This window comes from Ahaetulla prasina, chromosome 5 (genome assembly GCF_028640845.1).
Source record: "Ahaetulla prasina isolate Xishuangbanna chromosome 5, ASM2864084v1, whole genome shotgun sequence".
In the NCBI taxonomy this organism is placed as follows: domain Eukaryota; kingdom Metazoa; phylum Chordata; class Lepidosauria; order Squamata; family Colubridae; genus Ahaetulla; species Ahaetulla prasina.
In genome coordinates, this window is record NC_080543.1 from 3,229,728 (window position 1) to 3,254,752 (window position 25,025).

At 46.2% G+C, this 25,025-nt stretch overlaps 1 protein-coding gene across 1 annotated transcript in view; it reads right to left on the bottom strand.

The window, feature by feature from the left end:
• RELT (RELT TNF receptor) overlaps positions 1–17,327 on the bottom strand; it is a 63,745-nt gene extending 46,418 nt beyond the window's left edge. Inside the window, exon 1 of the mRNA XM_058186514.1 lies at positions 17,128–17,327. The gene's annotated coding sequence lies outside the window, so the exon portion shown is untranslated. The remainder of the gene's footprint in view (positions 1–17,127) is intronic.
• Positions 17,328–25,025: the final 7,698 nt, after the last annotated feature.

Sequence of the window (25,025 nt, forward strand, 5' to 3'; positions counted from 1 at the left end):
CACTGAGCCACCTAGGGTGTCCAACCTTAGTGATTTTACGTGAACTTCGTTCCGCAGACATAAGTCGCTTTTTTTCAAGTGCCGTCTTCATACTTACGACCGTTGCAGAGTTCCCCAGGGTCACGTGATCAAAATTCGCTCGTTTGGCGACTGACTCATATTAATGACGATTGCAGTGTCCCGGTTGGTGGGGGTGTGTGTCATGTGATCCCCCTTTGTGACCTCCTGAGAAGCCAAGTCGCTTCACTTAACAATCACATTACCGAGTTAACCGCCAATTCACTTAACAGCTATGGCAAAAAAAAAGAAGAAGTCATAAAACGGGTCAAAAGCCACTTAGCAATGGAAATTTGCGGCTCAACTGTGGTCGTAGGTTGAGGACTACCTGTAGAAGCCACAATGGACAACCAGAAAGTGAATTTGGGGCCAAGAGACAAATGGAAGAGAGAGGAATTTTTTTTTTTGCACATTTCAGCTTTTTTGTTAGGAGAGCAACACATTTAGCAACAGGAAGGAATTAGATTCATAATTTCTTATTTTCAACTTCTTCGCATCAGTTTGAATGTGTGACCCCCAAACAACGTGGGAAAACGCACAAAGAGAAGGCAGCTTTCTGTGCCCACGGAATTACACACCTCCGCGTGCAAAGTGACCAAAAAACACCCAAGGCAGGTGGAGGTGCAGTTGGGAGGAACTATAAGAGAAAACGATAATCTAATTTAAACGGAGACAGAAATATTTAGATGCAAAGGACGGATGTTGCAGGAATAGGAAAGATTGAAAGCATGCCTAGGTGCCTATTTTGCTGAAAAATGAGAAAGCGTCTCGTGTTTTCAGCTCAAGGCGACTGGGAAATATTTATTATATCGGTTTTGTATTCCAGCGTTCGGCTTTTACGGCGCTCGATATCGTCGATAATTAGGAATTGCTAACTTTTCCCATTCGCTTTTTCAGGCTGGGCAATGTTGCTGAACCTTAAACGCTTTTAAGATGTGTGGACTTCAACTCCCAGAATTCTCCAGCCAGGAAGCCTACCTGACTAGACATTGATACAGGTGGTCCTTGACTTACAACAGTTCATTTAGTGACCGTTCAAAGTTACAACATTAAAAAAAGTGACTTGTGACCGTTTTTCACACCTATGACCCTTGCAGCATCCCCATGGTCAAAATTCAGGTGCTTGGCAACGGTCTCATGTTTATGATGGTCGCAGTGTCCTGCGGTCACGTGATCTCCTTTTCTGACAAACAAAGTCCATGGGGAAACCAGATTCACTTAACAACCATATTGCTCCTTTAACAACTGTAATGATTTACTTAACAACTGTGGCAAGAAAGGTTGTAAAATGGGGCAAGACTCACTAAACAAATGTTTCAGTTAGCAACATACATTTTGGGCTCAATTGTGGTCATAAATCAAGGACTGTCATAAGGAGTATATATCAAACGTAGCACTGTTAAGTAGAAATAGTTAGCCTTGTGCGTAAGATGAGCAGGTATATAAATTTGATGATTAAGTAAGTAAGTGAATAGGATGGGGGACCACCAGGAGATCTCCAGATGAGATAAATAAGAAGAAACCAGCTGCCAAGCAAACTTCAGGCTCCTATCCAGGTTTTTCTGAGCTCAGCTAAGTCAAGCGCAGATAGAAAAAACTGCAATTATAGATAGTCCTCAACTTACGACCACCGTGTTTATAGTTTATAGTGAGTCTTCGAAGTTACAACTGCATTAAAAAAAATGATTTACGACAATGTTTCACACTTACAACCACTGCAGCATCCCTATGATCGTATGATCAAAATCCGGACGCTTGGCAATGGACTGATACTTATGACGGTCGCAGTGCCCCAGGGTCATTTTGCGACCAGGGAAATCAGATTCACTTAACAACTGCCGTGATTCAGTGGAAACAAAATGGGACAAAACTTGCTGAACAAATCGTCTTGCTTAAGAGCACAAATTTGAGGGCTAAATAACGGTCGTAGGTGGAGAACTTCTTCTCAATGTGGTCTCTGGCCTTGTTTCACTTAGTATTTTTTCCTCACTGGGCACTTTTCTGCGCTGGTCTCAGAGAAGGCCTGGCGTGGAAGAAAAGGAACGTGACCAAGGGAAAAAGAAAGGAAATAGCACACAATTAGCAATTGTCCCAGCCAAACAGGAAGAAGGAATTTCCTTGGTTTTGAAAGAAAAGAGGGATTCTTAAAATAAACAGCAGGAAGTGTGGAAAAACGGGGAAAAAAAGAAAAAAGAACAGGGGCCCAAATAAGAGACTTTGGGTATCAAAAGTGTGTAAAATGGAGATTCGGGGCACCAACTTTTGTAAAATACAGGTGATCCTCGACTTACGACCGCAATTCGGCCCAAAATTTCTGCTGCTAAATGAAACATCTGTTAAGGGAATTTTGCCCCATTTTACGACCAGTACGACCCATTTTTCTCGTCACCGTTGTTAAGTGAATCACTGCAGCATTTAACTTAGCAACCCCGGTTGTTAAGTGAATCGGGCTTCCCCATTGACTCTTGCTGGTCAGAAGGTCACAAAAGGGGATCGCGTGATCCTCGGGGGACAGTGCGACCGTCGTAAATATGAGTCAGTTGCCAAGCGTCCGAATGTAGACCACATGATTCTGGGGACGCTGCAACGGTCGTAAGTGTGAAAAACGGTCGTAAGTGTGAAAAACGGTCGTAAGTGTGAAAAACGGTCGTAAGTGTGAAAAACGGTCGTAAGTGTGAAAAACTGTTTTAAGTCCCTTTTTTCAGTGCCCTTGTAACTTTAAAAAGTCACTAAATGAACTGTTGTAAGTCAAGGACTACCTGGGGTGGCTTGGGATTTCTTGCCGGCCCGACAGTTTTCCAGTCTCTTCAGTCCCCAAAAAGCTGCCATTGTGTCACGGGGCCTCAAAATACACACACACACACACACACCCATTCACGAGACCACAGCTGTGACATTGAGCTGTGAAATTTCCTCGAATTGCTCTCATCTCCCACAGCTTCTGGGAGGGCTCCGTGCCAAGCGCATTCTATTCTCTCAAGCATGTATTTCTTAATTTTGTTTTTTTATCCGCACAGATTTGCTTTGTTCGGGGAACGGGGGGACGACGAATTTTCCCTTCTCCAAGGCTCTTTGTGGAACGGTTTGCCACCAGAAGTTCTCGGTGCTTCATCCCTGGAGGCTTTTAATAAAAATTAAATTATTATTATTATTATTATTATTTTAAGAAGAGACTGGACAGCCACATGTCCGAAATGGTGTTGGGTCTCCTGCTTGGGCAGGGGGGTTGGACTAGAAGACCTCCGAGGTCCCTTCCCACTCTGTTATTCTGTTGTTGGAAGCCCAGCGAAGCAGTCGATGAAATCAAGGCAGAACTTGCAGCTCACAACTTCTGGTGGCAAGCTGTTCCGCTGGTTAATTGTCCTCACTGTTAGGAAGTTTCTCCTTAATTCCAGGTCGCTTCTCTCCTGGATGAGTTTCCATCCGTTAGTTTCTTGTCCTGCCTTCAGGGGCTTTGGAGAATAGCTTGACCCCCTCTTCTTTATGGCAGCCCCTCAAATACTGGAATACTGCTATCATGTCCCCCCTAATTCTTCTTTTCACTAGACTTGGTATTTTTTATTTTTTTTAATTTGCATTTATATCCCGCCCTTCTCCAAAGGCTCAGGGCGGCTTACACTGTGTTAAGCAATAGTCTTCATCCATTTGTATATTATAGACAAAGTCAGCTTTTATTGCCCCCAACAATCTGGGTCCTCATTTTACCCACCTTATAAAGGATGGAAGGCTGAGTCAACCTTGGGCCTGGTGGGACTTGAACCTGCAGTAATTGCAAGCAGCTGCTGTTAATAACAGACTGTCTTAGCAGTCTGAGCCACTCAAGGACCCTATGTTCAATTCCTGCAACCGTTCTTCATATGTTTTAGCCTCCAGTCCCCTAATTATCCTTGTTGTTCTTCTCCGTAGACATGTCGGTCAAAAAAAACATCTTTCTTGTAACGCAGCAGTCCTGCAGCTTCCTCGAGTTGGGATGGACCAAAATCCGGCAGCGATTAAAAAAATCCCACCCCACTTGCCTCGTCTGGAATTCCTTCCGTGCCATAAAACTTTCCGACCTTGGAACCTTTCGCTGCGAGCTTAAGATACATCTATTTATTTGCGCAGGACTGGACTAGAATTTTAAATTTTAATTTGGTTTTAATGGGGTTTTATTATTTTTATTGCAATTTTTAACATTCGGCCTTATTTAATAAGTTTTTTAAATTGGTGTTTTATTCTGTATTTATGTTTTTATTAGGCTGTAAACCGCCCTGAGTCCCCTAGGAGATAGGGCGGTATATAAATGTGATTAAATAAATAAATAAAAATAAATAAATACAGCTTTGACCGCCACCCCCCCCTCAAAGAAAGCTAAATGTTAGCTTTCAACCAGTCTGGGTGGAAAAAGATGGAAGGGAGTTCAAATCACTGCTTCTAAGAATAGACTTTGGGCAGCTTAATTCAGCCAGCCAAGTTGCAATCAAGGACCAACTTGCAATCTTTAGCAGACCTCGGCTGCAATTTGATGGGCATCTGCAGAGAGCTTCCCCCGGTCGAAGGCTGGATCTTCAGCCTAATTCCTAGGTTGCTCAAGGACCTTTTTGCTTTTAACCTAGTCATTAAATACTTGAAGCGTTGCCAGAAATGCACACTAGGCAAACCCACTCTAAGTGTGTGTGTGTGTGGGGGGGGAGCAAGTGCTCATTTTTTTAAAAAGTAACAAACCCGATAAATCCGTACCCTGTAATTTGGATGGATTGCAATTTCCCCCGTCTAAAGAAACAGTAAAACACAGAATAATTGGGGCAGTTAAGACTTGGTAGAGGAGAATATGCCCCTAAGACCTGCAAAGTCATGAAAAACAAAAAAAAATCATTGTGCGTCTTATTATGAAGAGGAATTAAAAAGCCTCTTGATAGCAATAGCCTTTAGACTTATATACCGCTTCATGGTGCTTTCCAGCCCTCTCTACGCGGTTTACAGAGTCAGCCTCTTGCCCCCAACAATCTGGGTCCTCATCTGACCCTCCTCGGAAGGACGGAAGGCTGAGCCAACCCTGAGCTGGTCAGGAATGGACTACTGGCAGTGAGCAATGAATTAGCCTGCAATACTGCATTCTCAGTCACTGTGCCAACAAGGAAGGAAGGAAGGAAGGAAGGAAGGAAGATGGAGGAAGAAGAAGAAAGAAGGAAGGAAGGAAGGAGGATGGAGGAAGAAGAAGAAGGAAGGAAGAAAGGAAGGAAGGAGAATGGAGGAAGAAGAAGGAAGGAAGGAAGGAAGGAAGGAAGGAAGGAAGGAAGGAAGGAAGGAAGGAGAATGGAGGAAGAAGGAAGAAAGGAAGGAGAATGGGGAAGAAGGAAGGAAGGAAGGAAGGAAGGAAGGAGATTGGGGGAAGAAGAAGGAAGGAAGGAGAATGGAGGAAGAAGAAGGAAGGAAAGAAGGGAGGGAGGGAGGAAGGAAGGAAGGAAGGAGAATGGGGGAAGAAGGAAGAAAGGAAGAAGGAGAATGGGGAAGAAGGAAGAAAGGAAGAAGGGAGAAGGGGAGGAAAAGAAGGAAGGAAGGAAGGAAGGAAGGAAAGAAGGAAGGAATGGACTACTGGCAGTGAGCAATGAATTAGCCTGCAATACTGCATTCTCAGTCACTGTGCCAACAAGGAAGGAAGGAAGGAAGGAAGGAAGGAAGGAAGGAAGGAAGGAAGGAAGGAAGGAAGGAAGGAAGGAAGATGGAGGAAGAAGAAGAAAGAAGGAAGGAAGGAAGGAGGATGGAGGAAGAAGAAGAAGGAAGGAAGAAAGGAAGGAAGGAGAATGGAGGAAGAAGAAGGAAGGAAGGAAGGAAGGAAGGAAGGAGAATGGAGGAAGAAGGAAGAAAGGAAGGAGAATGGGGAAGAAGGAAGGAAGGAAGGAAGGAGACTGGGGAAGAAGAAGGAAGGAAGGAGAATGGAGGAAGAAGAAGGAAGGAAAGAAGGAGGGAGGGAGGAAGGAAGGAAGGAAGGAAGGAGAATGGGGGAAGAAGGAAGGAAGGAAGGAGAATGGGGGAAGAAGGAAGAAAGGAAGAAAGGAGAATGGGGGAAGAAGAAGGAAGGAAGGAAGGAAGGAAGGAAGGAAGGAAGGAAAGAAGGAAGGAATGGATTACTGGCAGTGAGCAATGAATTAGCCTGCAATACTGCATTCTCAGTCACTGTGCCAGGAAGGAAGGAAGGAAGGAAGGAAGGAAGGAAGGAAGGAAGGAAGGAAGGAAGGAAGGAAGGAAGGAAGGAAGGAAGGAAGGAAAGAAGATGGAGGAAGAAGAAGAAGGAAGGAAGAAGGAAGGAAGGAGAATGGAGGAAGGAAGGAAGGAAGAAAGGAAGGAGAATGGAGGAAGAAGGAAGGAAGGAAGGAAGGAGAATGGGGAAGAAGGAAGGAAGGAAGGAAGGAGACTGGGGGAAGAAGAAGGAAGGAAGGAGAATGGAGGAAGAAGAAGGAAGGAAAGAAGGAGGGAGGGAGGAAGGAAGGAAGGAAGGAGAATGGGGAAGAAGGAAGAAAGGAAGAAAGGAGAATGGGGGAAGAAGAAGGAAGAAAGGAAGAAAGGAGAATGGGGGAAGAAGAAGGAAGGAAGGAAGGAAGGAAGGAAGGAAGGAAGGAAGGAAGGAAGGAAGGAAGGAATGGACTACTGGCAGTGAGCAATGAATTAGCCTGCAATACTGCATTCTCAGTCACTGTGCCAGGAAGGAAGGAAGGAAGGAAGGAAGGAAGGAAGGAAGGAAGGAAGGAAAGAAGATGGAGGAAGAAGAAGAAGGAAGGAAGGAGAATGGAGGAAGAAGAAGGAAGAAAGGAAGGAAGGAGACTGGGGGAAGAAGAAGGAAGGAAGGAGAATGGAGGAAGAAGAAGGAAGAAAAGAAGGGAGGGAGGGAGTGAGGAAGGAAGGAAGGAAGGAGAATGGGGGAAGAAGAAGGAAGAAAGGAAGAAAGGAGAATGGGGGAAGAAGAAGGAAGGAAGGAAGGAAGGAAGAAAAGAAGGAAGGAGAATGGAGGAAGAAGGAAGGAAGGAAGGAAGGAAGGAAGGAAGGAGAATGGGGGAAGGAGAATGAAGGAATCCTCAACTTACAACCGTTTTTTTAGTGACCGTTCAAATTTACAACGGGACTGAAAGAAGTAACTTACGACCGTATTTCACACTTACAGCGTCCCTGTGGTCACGTGATCAAAATTCAGATGCTTCGCAGCCGGCATGTACTTATGACGGTTGCAGTGTCCCCACGACCCCCTTTTGCGACCTTCCGACAAGCAGTCAATGGGGAAACCAGATTCACTTAACAACCACGTTACTAACAACAGCAGTGATTCGCTTAACAACCGTGGCGAGAAAGGTTGCAAAACGGGGCAAAAACTCAGTACGTGTCTCGCTTAGCAACAGAAATGTGGTCCTCAATTGCGGTTGTAAGTCAAGGACTACTTGATTTAACTTTCCAATCTCACACAGAAACACCCCCCTCCCTTGTTATTCTCACAACACAATTGGAGGGTATTAATTAATTAATTATTAATTAATTAATTTCTCAATTAATCCTTCCGGATGTGAGAAAAGCAGCAAATCTGATTTAGTTCACGGTCTCTATCGAGAAACTCCTGACAGGTTTCAAGCAGCCGCAAAAAAAAAACAAGCGAAAAATGCATATACAACTTATCCAAATTCATCTGCCCGTTTTCAAAAGTCTCGCTTTGATCCATTCGGGCCCAGTAAACACCTTGAATAATTAAAACCAAATCCGCCGGAAGAAACAAACGAACATCACGCTCAAAATTCTGACATAAGGTTCAAAACACAAAATAATAAACCTGGTATCTTCCATCGTTAAGTCGCCCTCTTTCTGTCAACCTCTTTAGAGACCCAAATTAGAGACCTCAAAAAAAGAGTAGAAATTGAAGAAAGTTCAGGTTAGTCCTTAGCCAGGGAAGTTTTGGGCTCCATTGTGGTCGTAAGTCGAGGACTATCTGTATACAGATTGTCCTTGATGGATGACCGCAATGGGGACAGAAACTTTCATTGCTAAACAATGTGGTCCTTTAAGGCAGGGGTCTCCAAGCAAAGCTGGCTGAGGAACTCTGGGAGTTGAAGTCCACAAGTCTTAAAGTGGCCAGGGTTGGAGACCCCTGCTTTAAAGGAGTTGCGCCTGCTTTTGCAACCAATCTTGGTCGTAAGTTGAGGTCTACCTCGTTGGATTACATTTCTAAAAGGTGTTTGGGAATGCACAGAAGCAAAAAACATTCTGTGCATGCTCAGAAGTACTTTTTGGAGACTGAAAGCCAAGTGCCCATGGATCGGCCCTGGCAGACATGGAGAGAGATGGCGAGTTCTTAATCCTGCCTTAGGTATGAAAGCTGGCTAGGAATCTTTGGGCCAATAACCAGGAGACGGCGAATTCTAGTGCCTTAGGCATGAAAGCTGGTTGGATGACTTTCCTCCAATCACCGGGAGACAGTGAGTTCTAGTCCCGTCTTATGCATGAAAGCCAATTGGGTAACTTTGGGCCAAATCACTGGGAGACAGTGAGTTCTAGTCCCGCCTTAGGCATGAAAGCCAATTGGGTAACTTTGGGCCACTCACCGGAAAACAGTGAGTTCTAGTCCCGTCTTATGCATGAAAGCCAATTGGGTAACTTTGGGCCAATCACTGGGAGACAGTGAGTTCTAGTCCCGTCTTATTTATGAAAGCCAATTGGGTAACTTTGGGCCAATCACCAGGAGACAGTGAGTTCTAGTTCCGCCTTAGGCATGAAAGCCAGCTGGGTGACCTAGAGCCAAATCCGTCTCTCTCAGCCCAAACCCACCTCACAGGGTTGTTGTGGGGAAAATAGGAGGAGGAAAGCGTATTAGATTTGTCAGCGAGCTAGAGCTGTTTATGCGCAGGTAGTCCTCGACTTACAACAGTTTGTTTAGTGACCGTTCGAAGTTACAACGGCACTGAAAAAAGTCACATGACCATTTTTCGCACTTACTGTATGACTGTTGCAGCACCCCTAGGGTCACGTGATTTACATTCAGACGCTTGGCAAATGCTTCATATTTACGACGGTTGCATGGTCGCATGATCAAAATTCAGATACTTGGCAACCGACTCATATTTATGACGGTCGCAGCGTCCCGGGGTCGTGTGATCCCCTTTTGCGACCTTCCAATGAGCAAAGTCAATGGGGAAGCCAGATTCATTTAACCAACTTCAGAACTGCAGTGATTCACTTAACGACTGTGTCATACAAAGGTCCAAAACTGCCACGCTTAGCAACAGAAATGTTGAGCTTAGTTTTGATCATAAGTCCAGGACTACCTGTGTGTGTGTGTGTAGGTCTTGGCATATTCGGGTCTTTTCCCGTGTAAGGTTGAGAGTATCTTGGTGATGTTTCGACGAGGTTTCACTCATCATCTTCAGGTTGATGCTTTCGGCTTCATGCTTATGTGAGCAAAGCGTGGTCAGAGCTGCTGTCTCTCTATACCTCCCTACCTCCCCACAAGTATTTATAGAGAGACGGCAGCTCCGACTACGCTTTGCTCGCACAAGTACGAAGCCGAAAGCACCAGCCTGAAGATGATAAGTGAGACCTCGTCGAAACGTCGCCAAGATACTCTCAACCTTACACGGGAAAAGACCCGAATATGCCAAGACCTACATACCTATACCCGTAAAAACCTACGAAAACATATATACATACATACATACATACATACATACATATAAAATAATAATAAACATAAAATAAAAATAACATATTGGACAAATGCTGGGGAATCCATAGCAAATATTCATATCTTTAACCCCAATAATCATGCCATTTGCTGGAAATAAAGATTCATTGCCTCCAAGTGTGGATTCAGTTCTTGAACCGAGCGGCGCAGGATAAGACAATCTGTCCGGATCGAAAGCTGCAGACGGATCTGCTATTGCGGAGATCCGAGGAAGAGTTTCTAGGGGAACAAACCCCAAGAGAAAAGGCAAGCTAGAACACTTCGATCTCCCTGCAGTCTCCTGAGTTTGCCTCTGTGCGGAGTGAAAGCAGAATGAAATCTGTAGCCCCCCCCCCAAAACGGCTTATAGGTAATCCTGGACTTACAACGGTTCGTTTAGTGACCGTCCAAAGTTACAACAGCACCGAAAAAGTGACTTATGAGCAGGGGTGGGCTGCTGCCGGTTGTTAATAATCGGTTCACAAATGTGAGTGCATGCGCGCAGCATCGAAAAAGCGACGATTATATAGGATGTGATAGCGCCAGGGTGGGGCCAGCCCTGGTTGCAACTACCAGTTCGCCTAAACCGGTCCGAACTGGGGCAAAACTCACTTAACAACTGTCTCGCTCAACAATGGACACTTTGGGCTCAACTGTGGTCATAAATCGAGGACTACCTGTACAATAATCCCAACCGTATTTGTTTTCCCCCAAAGAGCACCTGTCCTCGGTTAATTATAGATCCAAATACTTCAGATAACATCTGCATTGATTCACTTAACAACCGTGGCCACAGAGGTCGTAAAATGGCGCAAATTCACTTAACTGTCTCACTCAGCAACATAAATTTTGGGCTCAGTTGTGGTCATAAGTCGAGGACTAGCTGTATATGGCTGGATCCCCACATTCTGTTATTCTGCTGGAAGTCCATTCAGACCAGTGAGGGAATTCTGGGAGTTGAAGTCCACTCAAGCCAGCTAGGGAATTCTGGGAATTGACGTCCACTCAAGCCAGCTAGGGAATTCTGAGAGTTAAAGTCCACACAGCTTCAAGTTTCCAAGATGTTGAGGCTTCTGCTACTGTACAAATTAGCATAATTATGTCTCTTAGCCTCACTGAACAATTTAACTAATCAGCCAATTAAGCTGCCTTAAGCTAGGTCATGTCTTATATGTAGGGTGCTTGCTTTCCTTCCCTGACCTATAAGGGCGAAGGCCAATTAAACCAAATTGGATCTTAACTCTCTTACAATTTTAATATTCAATACTTCACTCCCTATGGCAGAAGTGGGCAATTATGGCACGTTTGAGGCCTGTGGACTTCAATTCCCAGAATTCCTGAACCAGCCATGGCCCCCTTTTGGGCCTGTGGACTTCAACTCCCAGAATTCCTGAGCCAGCCACAGCTCCTTTCGGGTTTGGGGACTTCAACTCAGGAATTCTGGGACTTGAAGTCCACAGATCCTAAAGGCAGGGGTGGAATTCAGCTGGTTCAGACCGGATCGGGCGAACCGGATATTAATTTTAATCTGGTTCGCCGAACCGGTTGTTCCAAGGACTGGCTGACCCTATCCACTATGCTCCTCCCCTCCCAGGAGTCTTCATGCAGCCTATTTTGGATGCCAGGTAAGTGCAGGGTGCGCACAGAGGCTCTGGGAGGGCAAAAAAGGGGCCTACCGGAAGTACCGGAAGTCCAGAAACGGGCTCATTTCCAGCCTCCGGAAGTCCTCCGGTGCCCAAGGGAGGCTGTTTTCGCCCTCCCGGAGACTCCAAGAAAGCCCCCGGAGCCTGGGGAGGGCAAAAAACGGGCGTGCTGGAAGTACCGGAAGTCTGGAAACGGGCCCATTTCTGGCCTCCGGAGGGCCTCCAGTGCCCAAGGGAGGCTGTTTTCGCCCTCCTGGAGGCTCCAGGAAAGCCTCCGGAGCCTGGGGAGGGCGAAAATGCTCCCCCCTCGCCGTGGTGCAGGAGGCTGAGTAGGCCACGCCCCCTTGGCCACGCCCACCCAGCAACCGGGCAGCGAACCGGTCGCTGAAATTTTTCAATCCCTCCCCTGCCTAAGCGGGCTATAGATGCCCACCTCTGCCTTAAGGGATATTTTTTAAAAAACCCAGAAGAAACCCAAAGAAAATAGAGAATCTACAAAGGGGTCAGGACATCTGGACTTTCCGCCCCTTGGAATTATGCCCACCCCATAACGCAGCTCCTAAAACCATCCTGAAGTTATGAGTGAGAAGTAAACCCTTCCTTTCACACAGACAACGGACAGAGGAAGGAAGGCTGGGTGCCTCTGTCTAGCTTTGCTGTCCAGCCTCTGCCAAATTAGTGGTCTAAAGGCATCAGGCGAGAAACCAGGCGACGGTGAATTCTAGTCCTGTCTTAGGAAGGCATGAAAGCCAGCTGAGAGACTTTGGGCCAATCACCAGGAGACAGGGAGTTCTAGTCCCGCCTTAGGCATGAAAAATGGCTGGGTGACTCTGGGCCACTCCCTCAATCACATCCCAATCTAGGGGATGGTGAGTTCTAGTCCCGCCTTAGGCATGAAAAATGGGTGGGTGATTTTGGGCCAATCACCAGGAGACAGAGAGTTCTAGTTCCACCTCAGGCATGAAAAATGGCTGGGGGACTTTGGGCCAATCACCAGGAGATAGTGAGTTCTAGTTCTGCCTTAGGCATGAAAGAAGGCTGGGTGACTCTGGGCCACACCCTCAATCACATCTCAATCACTAGGGGATGGTGAGTTCTAGTCCCGCTTTAGGCAATTAAAAATGGGTGGGTGATTTTGGGCCAATCACTAGGAGATAGAGAGTTCTAGTTCCGCCTTAGGCGTGAAAACTGCCTGGGTGACTTTGGGACAATTACCAGGAGACAGTGAGTTCTAATTCCACCTTAGGCATGAAAGAAGGCTGGGTGACTCTGAGCCACACCCTCAATCACATCTCAATCACTAGGGGATGGTGAATTCTAGTCCCGCTTTAGGCAATTAAAAATGGGTGGGTGATTTTGGGCCAATCACCAGGAGACAGAGAGTTCTAGTTCCACTTCAGGCATGAAAGCCAGCTGGGTGACTTTGGGCCAATCACCAGGAGATGGGGAGTTCTAGTTCCGCCTTAGGCATGAAAAATGGCTGGGAGACTTTGGGCCAATCACCAGGAGACAGAGAGTTCTAGTTCCGCCTTAGGCATGAAAAATGGCTGGGAGACTTTGGGCCAATCACCAGGAGACAGAGAGTTCTAGTTCCGCCTTAGGCATGAAAGAAGGCTGGGTGACTCTGGGCCACTCCCTCAATCACATCCCAATCTAGGTGAGTTCTAGTCCCGCTTTAGGCATGAAAAATGGGTGGGTGACTTTAGGCCAATCACTAGGAGACAGAGAGTTCTAGTTCCACCTCAGGCATGAAAGCCAGCTGGGTGACTTTGGGTCAGTCAGTCTCTCTCTTTCTCAACCCGACCCACCTAACAGGGTTGTTGTTGTGGATAAAGTAGGAAGGAGTATTAGACATGTTCCCCACCTTGAGTTACTTATAAAGTAATAAAGGCCGGATAAAATAAAATCTGATAAGGAAATTATATATATATATATATATATATATATATATATATATATATATATATATATATATATATATATATATATATATATATATATATTTATTTGCATTTATATCCCGCCCTTCTCCGAAGACTCAGGGCGGCTTACACTGTGTCAAGCAATAGTCTTCATCCATTTGTATATTATATACAAAGTCAACTTATTGCCCCCAACAATCTGGGTCGTCATTTTACCTCCCTTATAAAGGATGGAAGGCTGAGTCAACCTTGGGCCTGGTGGGGCTTGAACCTGCAGTAATTGCAGGCAGCTGCTGTTAATAACAGGCTGCATTAGCCTGTTGAGCCACCAGAGGCGGCTCAACAGACTTCTCTTCAAGTGGAACTGCCACTTACAACAAGGAGTTACCTACACGCCTTTCGTCCAAGAGACACACCAGCAGAAGCCCAAGGTTGCGCTATCCTTAGAAACAGCCCGCCAAGTCAGCGAAACAACCTCTAAATAACAACACCCCACAACAGATCCTTTTCACTCCTTTGCCAATACTTCTCCAATAACAGTCGAGTTGGAAAATATTCTGTTAAACCTTTTTTGGACCCGGGCAGTTTTAACCAATCTAATAAATAAAACACAATTTAAAAAAAAAATGCCTGCAAGGAGAAAGCAAGAGCGACAACTCTATTGGCAGGGATTCATGCAGCTGGTCAGAGGGTTTGCCAAAAGTATTTTACACAAACACACACATAAACACAAACACACACACACAATTTGGGTGTCAGCTAGTGGCTCTGGGCTCAACCCTGCTTGCAAAGGACAATAAACAGTGTCTCCAATAAAGACGCACACGCAGAGAGGTCATGGAATATCAGAGTTGGAAGGGACCCTGGAGGTCCTCTAGTCCAACCCCCACCCACCACCCCCGATTAAAATAGAAACATAGAAAACTGTCAGCAGTAAAAGTCCAGTGGCCCATTGGAAAATTGGAAAGAACATGGCGGTATTGAAAAATTGGATTGGACCAGCTGATAAAAGATGATAAATTTTCAATATAATCTCTATTCAGAGATAGATAGCATCTACTGTAGGGGTCTCCAACCTTGGTCCATTTAAGACTTGTGGACTTCAACTCCCAGAGTCCCCCAGCCAGCTTTGCTGGCTGGGGGCTCTGGGAATTGAAGTCCACAAGTCTTAAAGGGACCAAGGTTGGAGACCCCTGATCTATTGGGTATAAGGCAAAAATTTACAAAATGTACAATTACAACATTTGTTAATAAGATTGTTGAGACTAGCAGCATTTTTCAGCTTCCGCGATACCCGAGTTGCTGAAATAACTGGTTAAATCCTTTAAGACTGAAAAAAAAGTTGAATTATTCATTTTTATATATCTTTGGCATCTATAAAACTATCAAACTGATAGGCAGCTTTTAAGAAAAGGAATACAGAATGAGAAGTTCCCTTGAGTAATTTTTAATTTTGGTTGGAGGATGAACATGCGTTTATCCCAAAAACATATTTAAACTCAATTACTGACAACCGACCCATTATCTCTGCTGGAACTTGGCTCCAAGCTTCCACTATTCTTTTTATCACAGTCCTCGACTTACAGTCATTTATTTAGCGACGGTTTGAAGTTACAAACACATTGAAAAATGTGACTCATGAATGGTTTTCATACTTACAGCCTTTGCATCATTCCCCCCTCTCCCCAATTCACATGATTAAAAATTCAGAGGTTTGGCAACTGACTCATATTTATGACGGTCGCAATGTCCCGGGGTCACACGATCCTCTTTTTGCAAAATTCTGATGAGCAAAGCCAATGAGGAAGGCAGATTCACATAAGGACTTAATCTTACTTTTAAAGATTAGTTTGAAAGAGGCAAAGGAAGTGATTCATGAGAAGTGTTGTATAGTAACAACAACAACAACAACAACAACAACAACGGAGGTGACAACGGTGCAATGCTGACTCTGTGGATGAAGTTATTTCATTTATACAACGTCAGAAGTTGTGGGTGCCCCATCAACGGAGGTTTTTAAGAAAAGACTGGACAGCCATCCTGTCTGAAATGATATAAGGTTTCCTGCTGGAGCAGGGGGTTAGACTAGAAGACCTCCAAGGTCCCTTCCAGCTCTATTCTAATTGATATTTCTTAGATTTTTCTCCTGCCTTTATAAATAACTCAAGGAGGTAAACATACCTAATATCCTTTTGTCTTCCTATTCTCCCCACAACAACCTTGAAAGGTAGGACGGGCCGAGATAAGAGAGTCACTGACTCAAAGTCACCCAGCTGGCTTTCATGTTTAAGGTAGGACTAGAACTCCCAGTCCTCCCCTGGTGACTGGGGGCAAGGCTTCCCAGCCAAGCGCCTAAAGCCAAACTGGAACTCACAGAACTCTTGGCGATTGGCTCAAAGACACCCACTTGGCTCTCGTTCATAAAACAGGACTAGAACTCACAGTCTCCTGGAAATTGGCTCAAGGACACCCACCTGGCTCTCGTTCATAAAACAGGACTAGAACTCACAGTCTCCTGGAAATTGGCTCAAGGACACCCAGCTGGCTCTCGTTCATAAAACAGGACTAGAACTCACAGTCTCCTGGCAATTGGCTCAAGGACACCCACCTGGCTCTCATTTATAAAACAGGACTAGAACTCACAGTCTCCTGGAAATTGGCTCAAGGACACCCAGCTGGCTCTCGTTCATAAAACAGGACTAGAACTCACTGTCTCCTGAAAATTGGCTCAAGGACACCCATCTGGCTCTCGTTTATAAAACAGGACTAGAACTCACAGTCTCCTGGAAATTGGCTCAAGGGCACCCACCTGGCTCTCGTTTATAAAACAAGACTAGAATTCACAGTCTCCTGGCGACTGGCCCAAAGTCTCCCAGTTAGGTTTCCTGCCTAAGGCAGAACTAGAACTCACAGTCTCCTGGTGATTGGTTCAAAGTCAACCCAGCCAGCTTTTATGCTTCAGGTGGGACTAGAACTCCCGGTCTCCCGGCTTCCAGACAAGCACCTTAAGCATAAGAAGCAGGCTGAGCTTAGGTGGCACAGCCGCTTTATCTTTTATGACCACGTCTAGCGGGCATCCCTATACGCCAGACAAAGTCTATCGGGCCCTCCCTCTCTCAGTTACAAAGGCAAGCAGAGCCTCCACGTCCAGGGGCAGTACAGCCCACCCCACAGCCATTCCAGCTGGCTTAGCGGGGTCAGCATTTCCCTGGCTGGCTGGTTGCTGTCTGGGGTGGGCCGCCCCCCCCTCCTTGGCCTCATCCGGCACCCGCAGGCTCTGCAGAGACCCGCAAGGACACGGCACCAAAGTCAGCTGAGATGCCACCCTTGCAGAGGCACCCTCGAAGGCAAGCGGAGAGGCCTCGGACCCAGGACCCTCTCGCCCACCACCTCGATGGCCAGGCAACGGGACAGGCAGCTGGATCAGAAAGACTACATCTCCCATCCCCGGCCCAGGATGATGAGTACAGTAGTCCAAGGAAGCAGCGACTCGCGGGGGAAGGGGGTTCACGGAAGCAACGAGGAGGCAGGGACCCCCTTGAAAAAAAAACCTTCCTCACTTCAGATGAGGAGGGGGGCTTCAACCCCAGCAGGGGATGATGGGCGTTGTAGTCAGGCCTCCCAGAGAGCTCTCCCCTCACGCCCCATCCCCCCCGGATCGTAAGCTAGCGATCCTTCTCTAGAGGACCAAGCTGGTCCTCTTCCATCGCTGGTAGGGAACCCTTCCCGGGGACGATGGGGACTGTAGTCCCGCACCTGCCGGGAAGAAAGAGCTGCGCCATCCAAGGGGCTTCTCCACAAGCCGGATCCGAAGGAATCTCATCCCTACCTGGAAAAAAAAAACAGATCCCGCGGATCGATCCGGCTCCCGGGATCAGCCCGTTGCGGCCGGACACGAGACGGAGACCCCGGCCGCGCTCGCCTTCCTCCTCCTCCTCCTCTTCTTCCTTTATGAATGAATGAAGGCTCCCGCGAGCCGGGCTGAGAAAGCAGCTGGGGTGACGCCGGGCCACGCCCCTCGTCCTGGCGGCGCCGCCCCCTCCATTGTTACGTCACAATGGAAAGGCTACTCAACGTTCCGAGCCGCGCCCCCCTCTCCTCCCCAGCGCTTCCCAGCCGAGCCGCGTGGAGGAAGAAAGCGCCGCCTGGGGGGCAGGTGGCCGCACTGCACCCGAGTTTCCGCTCTTGACCACAATGCTCAGTTTGTTTGAAACTGGGTTAGTTGTGGTTTTTTTTTAACCCACCCCTCCAATGATTGACACTGGTGGGGAAACCCAGGTGGGTTTTATACCAGTTTCAGGAGACCATAGGGACCCAAATTATAGTTCCCTTCTCCGCATCTTTTTCCTTAGGTTGATTTTTATAGCATTTATAGCATTTGCATTTAATAGTATTCTAAATTATACCGTTTTGCCTTTTAATGTTGTAAGGCCACCACTACCACCCCCACCCCAGGTTACCGTGTGGCAAGAATGGGCTTCTAATAAATTTCACAAACCAACAAATCAATAAAAGAAACCAAGTTAGCTGAAAATTGTAGCCTATGACTATGTTGTATCATAGGGCCTCTGGTGGCTCAACAGACTAATGCAGTCTGTTATTAAGAGCAGCTGCTTGCAATTACTGCAGGTTCTAGTCCCACCAGGCCCAAGGTTGACTCAGCCTTCCATCCTTTATAAGGGAGGTAAAATGAGGACCCAGATTGTTGGGGGCAATAAAAGTTAACTTTGTATATAATATACAAAGTATATAATATACAAACGGATGAAGACTATTGCTTAACACAATGTAAGTCGCCCTGAGTCTTCGGAGAAGGGTGGGATATAAATTTTTTAAAAAAATATGACTATGTTGTTTCATTAAGTGTTAAATTTGTTAACACTTAATGTGTTAACATTAATGAATCAAAAATTGGAATTAAGATTGCCGGAAGAAATATCAACAACCTCAGATATGCAGATGACACCACTCTAATGGCAGAAAATGAAGAGGAACTAAAGAGCCTCTTGATGCGGGTGAAGGAGGAGAGTGCAAAAGTTGGCTTGAAACTCAACATTAAGAAAACTAAGATCATGGCATCCGGCCCTCTCAATTCCTGGCAGATAGATGGTGAAGAAATGGAGGTAGTGACAGATTTTATTTTCCTGGGCTCCAAGATCACCGCAGATGGGGACTGCAGCCAAGAAATTAAAAGACGCTTGCTCCTGGGGAGGAAAGCTATGGCAAATCTAGATAGCTTACTAAAAAACAGACATAAGAAGGACTCACTGGAGAACAGCCGAATGCTGGGAAAGATTGAGGGCAAAAGAAGAAGGGGACGGCCGAGAAGGAGGTGGCTGGATGGAGTCACTGAAGCAGGAGGCATGAGTTTAAATGGACTCCAGAGGAAGGTAGAGGACAGGAAGGCCTGGAGGAACGTTGTCCATGGGGTCGCGATGGGTCGGACACGACTTCGCGACTAACAACAACAAATGACTATCATTAAATGTTGTAAGTGTTGTACCTTGATGAAGGTATCTTTTCTTTTATGTACACTGAGAGCCAATAAAAACATTCTATTCCTATTCCTATTCCTATTCCTATTCCCTATCCTATCTTATCCATATAATTCTTGATGAATGTATCTTTTCTTTTATGTACACTGAGAGCGTATGCACCAAGACAAATTCCTTGTGTGTCCAATCACACATGGCCAATAAAAAAATTCTATTCTATTCTATTCTAATTATGTTGGGAGTTAGAATGCAAAATAGTCCTATATTGGATATATTCTTAAGGCTAAGACAGCGTAGGATGAAAAAAAGAACAACAGTGGTCTCTTTGGATAGAGAAGGAGGGAAATGACAGCCTGGAGGAATCGTCAGGTCGGAAGGGACCTCGGAGGTCTTCTAGTCCAACCCCCTGCCTGGGTGGGGTGGAATTCTCATCCCAGACAAACAGCTTGGTTTGCAAACGTCCAAAAGTTGAAAAGACACACACAGCTGTATAACCTGAGCAACTGGACTACAAGCAAACTGGACCTGAGCAACTGAGCAACTGGACTAAAGTCTGGACTACAAGTCCCTGGCTGGGAATTCTGGGAATTGAAGTCTAGAGAACGTCACATTTCTCCTTTTCTGACTAACTCAGTTTATCCAGGGTGTTAAAATTTTGGATGCCGCCTTTGTACGTCTCATGAAGGGAGCTGCGTCTCATGAAAGCTTTTGCCTTTGATTAAACTGGGTTAGCTGGAAAAGGGGCTTTTAGATTCCTTCTGAATGGGGCTATCGTGGTTTGACACGACTCCCCTTCCACATTGAAGCCCTCCCACCACTGACCCTCCCCAAAACTCTTGTAGACAAGCTGCCCCACATCTTCGTCTCTCTCCTGGGTCAGAATTTTTATTTTTATTTATTTTTATTTGCATTTATATCCCGCCCTTCTCTGAAGACTCAGGGCAGCTTACACTATGTCAAGTAATAGTCTTCATCCATTTGTATATTATATACAAAGTCAACTTATTGCCCCCAACAATCTGGGTCCTCATTTTACCTACCTTATAAAGGATGGAAGGCTGAGTCAACCTTGGGCCTGGTGGGGCTTGAACCTGCAATAATTGCAAGCAGCTGCTGTTAATAACAGACTGTCTTAGCAGTCTGAGCCACCAGAGCCCCAATTTGAGTTTGGATCTTCCCATACAGATAAATCCTCCACTTGCAACCCCAGAATTCCTGTTGCTATGCAAGGCGCTTGTGAAGTGAGTCGCGCCCGATTTTACGACCATTTTGGCCACGGTTGTTAAGTGAATCGCCTGGTCGTTAAGCGAATCCGGCTCCCCCTCCCATTTGACTTCGGTTGTCGGAAGCCGGACAGGAAAGTCACAAATAATGATCACACAAACCTCTGGGAACGTTACAACTGTGGAAACAGAGGCACCTTTTGGTCATATGACTGGGGGGAAATGCCGTGATGGTCGTAACTGCGAGGACTGGTCCTAAGTTCCTTTTTTTCGGTGCTGTTGTAACTTTGGCCCTTAAATGAGGGGTTGTAATCTGAAAACTCCCTGTAGATCTTCTATTCGTTGGTTCTTGTCTCAAATCCAGCCCTTTGGGGGGCTTCAAACATGCCCCCCCACCCCATCCTCCTCCTTCCTTGACCCCCCTCCTTGTAGGAATTAGCCCCCCCCACACCACCCAGCCCCTCCCCATCTCCCCAAACCCGGCTTCTAAACAGCCCCATTGCCAGCTCATAAACATGTTTGCCATCCAGCTATTAACTCAACCTCTAAGCCCAGCAGTTTTTCAACAACAACAACACAACAGTCACAACCAACAGGTAAATAAACACCTGTCCCCCCCCCACAACCCCACACAAGGCTGGTCCTGCCTCCCCCACAAGGGGAGAAAACAAAGCAGCCATCCAGGGAAACGAACCACCCCCAAAACTCCCATTATGTTAGCCACAAGGTCAGACGCTTGTCTGCATTACGGATTTCCTTCTGAGTCAGCAAACCAGAGAGCCAAAAATAGGATCTGGGTTCCCCTAAACCTGGTTTATTGGTGTGGGAAACTAGCATGAGGTGCCGCAGTCTCCATTTCCTCAATGGGTTTTGCGGGACATCTGTTGTGGTCCGTCAGCAGCCTACGGAGCTGGCAACGGAGTCGGAAAGCGATGAGACTGAGGCGGGGCCAGGGCCATCGGGGAGTGAGGTGCGGACTCCGGAGCCTCCAGAGGCTGATAGTAGTGAGGCAGAGGAACAGGAGGAGCCTGTTCCTAATGCACGCATGAGAAGAGCTGCCGGAAGGCAAGAGCAGCTCAAGCAAAGAGGACGACTCGGGAGTAGAGCCAAGAGATGATTGGCCCCTCCCATAAGGCTTAAAAGACCAGCAACGGCCTTTGAGCTTTGCCGGAAAACAACATTGGTAGCTTCGTCTTCTGCTTCGTCTACGTCTTGCATTTATTTTTGTGACTTCTGAACTTTTGCCAAGAAAGGGCTTTGGCAGTTTGCCTAATTGGACCAAGGTTTGCGATAGGACTGAGGAATTTGTGTTGGGAGGAATTTGTTTTAATTTGAGTTGAACTACGCTGGGAATGAAGTAATTCTCAGCTGTTCGAATAAAGTTGGTTTGTTTTTTCACGGACTGAGTTTCCTACTACCTACCTGGGCTTGGGTCACAACAACATCTTGAAGAGGAGTAAATATCAGTGGAAGAGCCTTTGCCGGAAGGGGGGGGGTAAAAGATGGTTAGTTTTAAGGTTGGTTTGTGGTCAATCGTGGCTTGATGATGGGTTGTGAAAACCCAGAATGGTGGCTGGGATAATTGAGTGACTACATTTGTTTGTTTATTTGTCCCATTTATATGGCTGCCTGTTTCATGAACAGGGACTCTGGCGGGGGCCGTTCCCCAATATTTTTTTAAAAAAACTATTAAACCCCAAATATAACTTACTTAGTGCAGAATGCTGAGCCAGGGGCAACCAGCCCCCATGTATTTCTCTTAGACAATGCATAAGCTACTCCTCGACTTAACAGCAGCTTGTTTAGTGACCGTTCCAAAATTGCAGTGGCGCTGAAAAATGCGACTTGGGATCGTTTTTTTTCACACTTAACAACCCTTGTAAAGCATCCCCATTTGTGATCAAAATTCGGATCAAAATTCCCCCCAAAAAAAATTCACAAAAAAAGTGATCAAAATTCGGATGCTTGGAAACTGACTTGTGTTTATGACGGTTGCGGTATGCTGAGGTCATGTGATCTCCTTTTATTTATTTTATTTATTTATTTTTCGTATTTTTATACCGCCCTATCTCCCTAGGGACTCAGGGCAGTTCACAGCCGAATAAAATACATATAAATAAAGGATAAAACATACATTAAAAAACTTATTATAAATGGCCGAATAATTAAAAATAGCAGTACACATAATAAAATCCCCAATTAAAACCAATTAATTTAAAAATCTAGTCCAGTCCTGTGCAGATAAATAGATGTGTCTTAAGCTCGCGGCGTAAGTGTAAGTACCTCCAGGAAGGCCGGTCGTAACTTTGAACGGTCTCTAAGTGACCAGTCGTAAGTCGAGGACTACTTATATAGAATATTATTGTGGTTTCCATCAAAAAAACCCGAAACCCCAAGGAGACTCAACATTCTAATCATGTAGAGCAGGGTTGTCAGACTGGGCTGTGGTTGACCTTGGGGGGGGCCAGGTGGGCGTGGTTAACTGGGTGGGCGTGGCCATCTTGACGCCACTCCTCAAACTGCTGGCATGTTTCCTCTTTGCATTGGGTAGACCAGGACGGCCCTGCGGGCAGAATCTGACTACATCGCAGGCTGGATCCGGCCCACAGGCCTTGGATTTGATGTAGAGAGCATCTCACGCGTAAAACTTGGGCCTAATGTCACCATCTTTCTCAAGCTGAAATACAGGTAGTCCTCGACATATGACTGTAATCGACCCTGCCCATTATGGTCATAAAATGACTTTTTTTGTGTGTGTGGCAGTTGTTTGAGCGAACATGGAAATTGTAAAATGAAACCATGTGTCGTGTCCCACCCCCACTCCGACGAACGAGTCCAGGAAGTCCGTAACAAACTTGGCAACGAAGCCTTTGCAGCTTGCCAAGTTCCTTCGAGGTTTATCAGGGCAGGCAGGAGTCCAAGTTGTGACTTCAGCGATAAGAGTCCGATATCAGCCAACTAGATAAGACTTTGCTTGACTCAAGGTTGGAATGCCAAAAGCAGGTCCTTTATATAGGCTGTGGGGTGTGGCTCCATGACTCAGCATTTATCCAGGCCTGTCCCTCCCTTCCTTCTGCTGGCGTCGCCTCTCAGATCTCCGGAAGCGAGGGTCCTCCCACACTGAATTGTCTTCAACTGGATCTGCTGTCAGCGTCTGGGAAAGGGAGGGGTCAGAGGGAGCAGGCCTGGGTAATTCCACCACCTGGCTGGCTTCCTGCTCTGAAGGCTGAGCCAAAGGAACACACGCTGTATGAGTGAGGTTTATTGGGCTTCTCCTTTCACTCCTGGAATCCTCTCTGGGCATGGGGCCAGGGCCGGGGGCTGGAGTCATGACAGGCCATTCATCTTCATTATCAGACTCGGAGTCTGATAAAAGCCCCGGTTGGAGATGGGAGGGGCCCGGCTGAGGAGAGGAGGGAGGACGAGTCACAACACCATGGTTAGCGATGGGCATAGTTTTGTAAAAACCTGGACGTATAGGTAGTCCTCTACTTACGACCACAACTGAGCTCGAAATATCTGTTGCTAAACGAGACAGGGGCCAAACAAATTCTGCCTTATGTTGTTACGACCTTTCTGGCCACACTTGTTAAGTGAATCACTGCAGCTGTTAAGTTTGTAACGTGGTTGTTAAGTGAATCCAGCTTCCCCATTGGCTCTGCTTGTCAGAAGGTCGCAAAAGGGGATCCCGTGACCCCACCCCCGGACACTGCAACCGTCATTAATGTGAGTCAGTTGCTAAGAACCTGAATTTTGATCGTGTGGCCACTGGGATGCTGCAAATGTAAAAAACATTCGTTAAGTCCCATTTTTCGGTGTCATAACTTTGAACGGCCGTTAAATGAACTACTGTAAGTCAAGGGCTATGTTCTGTTTCCCTCCCCCAATACTCCCAACAAAGAGTCAGTCAAAGGCCTCCTCTTCTACTTTATTTACATAAATAGATGTCCTGGCCACGTCTACCCACAGGCCTGCCAAGTTTCTGGAGATAACGAGGAAATTATAGATAAGGCCAGAATTACTCACAAATATATTTTTCCCTCCATTGATACAGTTTGCCCGCGCAAATTCATTGCTTTGTCCAAGACAAAAAACCAGGAAGTCCCGCCTCCTATTTATAGACTCTGCAGATGTCACTGCATGACCATCATTCTTTGGCTTTGTCCCAACGCTTCCTCTGCTGCGCGCGCCGGTCACGTCTGCACAGTCTTGCATCACTCCAAAACTGTTCTTGGGGCGTTGCCAAATCAGAAGAAGGCTCGAGAGAATCAGGCCTTGCCGGCCCCTCCTCTTCCCTTTGAGTGGGTGCCAGGGAGGGAGAGGGCCCAAGAGAAGCAGGGCTTGCCAGGTCTTCTCCCTCACTTTCTGAATCATCCGAGTCCAGGAGTCCGGGTCCAGGAACCTGGGTCACAACAGGCTACCTGTATGTGCCAATTTCCAGCGAAACCGTCGTAAAGCATACTCACTTGACTCTCGGACATCACAAAGGGACGTAACACAGCCATGTTGTCAAACGCCCATTGTGCAGTCAAACGAACTACAGATCTATTTATTTGCGCAGGACCGGACTAGAATTTTTAAATTTTAAATCTGGTTTTAATGGGGTTTTATTATTTATATTTCTATTTTAAATATTCGGCCTATTTAATAAGTTTTTTAAATTAATGTTTTATTCTGTATATATTTATGTTTTATTTGGCTGTAAACCGCCCTGAGTCCTTAGGGAGATAGGGCGGTATAAAAGTACGAACAAACAAATAAATAAATAAATAAGTATGTCCCTTGTTAACTCCAAATGGTTGGTAAACGACCGGTCGTAAGCCAAGGACTATCTGTTTGACCCACTCCTCAAAATTAAGCGAGAAAGCCTTGTAGATGTTCCTCCCGCCCCCGAGCAGGGATGAAATCCAGCAGGTTCTGGAGAATTGGTAACGGAAATTTTGAGTAGTTCAGAGAACTGGCAAATACCATCTCTGGCTGGTCCCAGAGTGGGATGGGAATGGAGATTT